Source organism: Aegilops tauschii, chromosome 3 (genome assembly GCF_002575655.3).
Source record: "Aegilops tauschii subsp. strangulata cultivar AL8/78 chromosome 3, Aet v6.0, whole genome shotgun sequence".
NCBI classification, from domain to species: Eukaryota; Viridiplantae; Streptophyta; class Magnoliopsida; order Poales; family Poaceae; genus Aegilops; species Aegilops tauschii.
Window position 1 is genome coordinate 68,064,042 of NC_053037.3, and position 2,394 is coordinate 68,066,435.

Genomic DNA, 2,394 nt, shown 5'->3' on the forward strand with positions numbered 1-2,394 from the left:
AGGTGTTCGGGATGGGATCTAAACAATGTTGATCCAATTGTATGGTCCTTGAAGGAGTTGTTTAGCGCAACGAACAAGGCAATCAGACTATACGGCTTAAACACCCGCACTTAGCCATAGGAGTTTTATAATTAAGCAAGTGCACAGCCCCTGGTCCAAGCCAAGGTGCTGTCAGCATCTGATCGGGAAGTGCCGATCCTTCGCGTGAGGCGGAAAAAAATCTCCAACGATTTTGTAACCCACGAATAGCTGACCGGCTCTCGCCGTATCATGACAGTCAGTTTTCAGCTTTCTCTATTGAGGTGCTCATCCGGTCAAGGCCAGGGCACAATCGCAGTAGTTCTCCCTTTACTACCCTAGCCGATAGAGCGGAACGTAGGGTAGAAAGCACAGGAGCCGGGCAACCCAACTATTGACCAAAGACATGATTTGGAGCCAATGCATATAATGCTAAATTCGGGGTGCCGAACTTTTATACAAAAAGTGTTTGGACTTTGTTGCCTTAATGTGGGCGATAAGCAGCCCCTGGCGAGTATGAAACATACAAAAGAGTACCGATATAGCTAATAAGCAGATCGAAATGAAATGAAGTAAGGGGCAAAAACCACAAAAACTAGGCCGCAAATCATTATCATTATAACTGAATGGATACGTTAAGGTGTATCTTGTACAAATAGTGCGATAAGCACCCGGGCTATGTAATATGCCGGAATCAAGAGGGGGCAGCGTACGGGTCCTGAGAAAGAAGTAAAAATACCGTCAAGAAGAACGTATGGAGGTGACCCTACACACCTATGCTGCATGTCCCCTTTGTATGCCAATCCTTCGAAGGGGCTTTGTGATCAGGCTCGCCGGAAAAGGAACCTGAAATAGAAAGAAAAAGGTGTATCCGGGGTCGGTCTAGCCGAACTGTAGATCCCGGTTGAGCTTGTGCCTCCGTCGATGTCCATGGAATCTCGAGTGCGTAATTATGTACGCGTGGTACGAATGCCACTACTTCATCCAGACTGGGACGGAAGCCGAATTGCTAGTCGAGCTCTTGACGAACCTCGTCCTGCTGCAGTGTAGTTCGGGACCTCTTGATGGTGTCCAGGGGCTCGGCAGCCGCACTATGGTGCTGCTTGAGAAGGCCACTCTGTACCTCTGCTGCTAGGGCGGCGGTGTGCTCCTCTGTTCGGAGAGAACGTTCTGTGTTGCCATTGGCTGTTATGACGCCGCGTGGACCGGGCATCTTGAGTTTGAGGTAAGCGTAGTGTGGCACTGCGTTGAATCTAGCAAACGCTGTTCGTCCGAGTAATGCGTGGTAGCCGCTGCGGAAGGGGGCGATGTCGAAGATTAACTCCTCGCTTCGGAAATTGTCCAGAGAGGCGAAGACCACTTCCAGCATGATTGAGCCCGTACAACGGGCCTCGACGCCTGGTATGACTCCTTTGAAGGTAGTCTTTGTTGGTTTGATTCGTGAGGGGTCAATGCCCATCTTCCGAACTGTGTCTTGATAGAGCAGGTTGAGGCTGCTACCACCGTCCATTAGGACTCGGGTTAGGTGAAATCCGTCGATGATTGGGTCGAGACCAATGCGGTCGAACCGCCATGACGGATACTGGTTGGGTGGTCTCAACGATCAAAGGTGATCGGAAATGACGACCATGGATTGAATTTGGGGGCGACTGGCTCTACCGCGTAGACGTCCCTGAGTGCATGCTTACGCCCCCTTTTGGGGTGTGTGTAGTGTATATCATGTTCACCGTTTTGACTTGAGGGGGAAATTTCTTCTGCCCCCCAGTGTTCGGCTGTCGGGGCTCTTCGTCCTCGTCCTCACTTTGTGATCCCTTTTCTTTGTTTTCGGCATTTAACTTGCCAACCTGCTTGAAAACCCAACAATCCCTGTTGGTATGATTGGCTTGCTTGTCCGGGGTGCCGTGTATCTGGCACGGACGGTCGAGTATGCAGTCCAGGCTGGAAGGTCCTTCATTGTCTCTTTTATAGGGCTTCTTCCGCTGGCCGGACTTGGAGCAAGTGAATCCGGCGTTGACTGTGGCGTCATCGGTGTTGTTATCATTGCTTTGGCGTTTGTGTCTATTGCGCCGGAGCTTGCTAGTGCTATTCTTGGCCTCCGAGGGGCCTGTCTCACTGGCTGTGTTGTTACTACGGGCCAGCCAACTGTCCTCTCCCGCGCAAAAGCAGGTCATGAGTGCCGTGAGGGCTGCCATGGACTTTGGCTTTTCTTGGCCGAGGTGGCGTGCTAGCCATTTGTCACGGATGCTGTGTTCGAAGGCTGCCAAGGCCTCGGCATCTGGACAGTCAATGATCTGGTTCTTTTTGGTTTGGAACCTAGTCCAGAATTTTCTGGCTGATTCTCTAGGTTGTTGAACTATGTGGCTTAGATCATCGGCG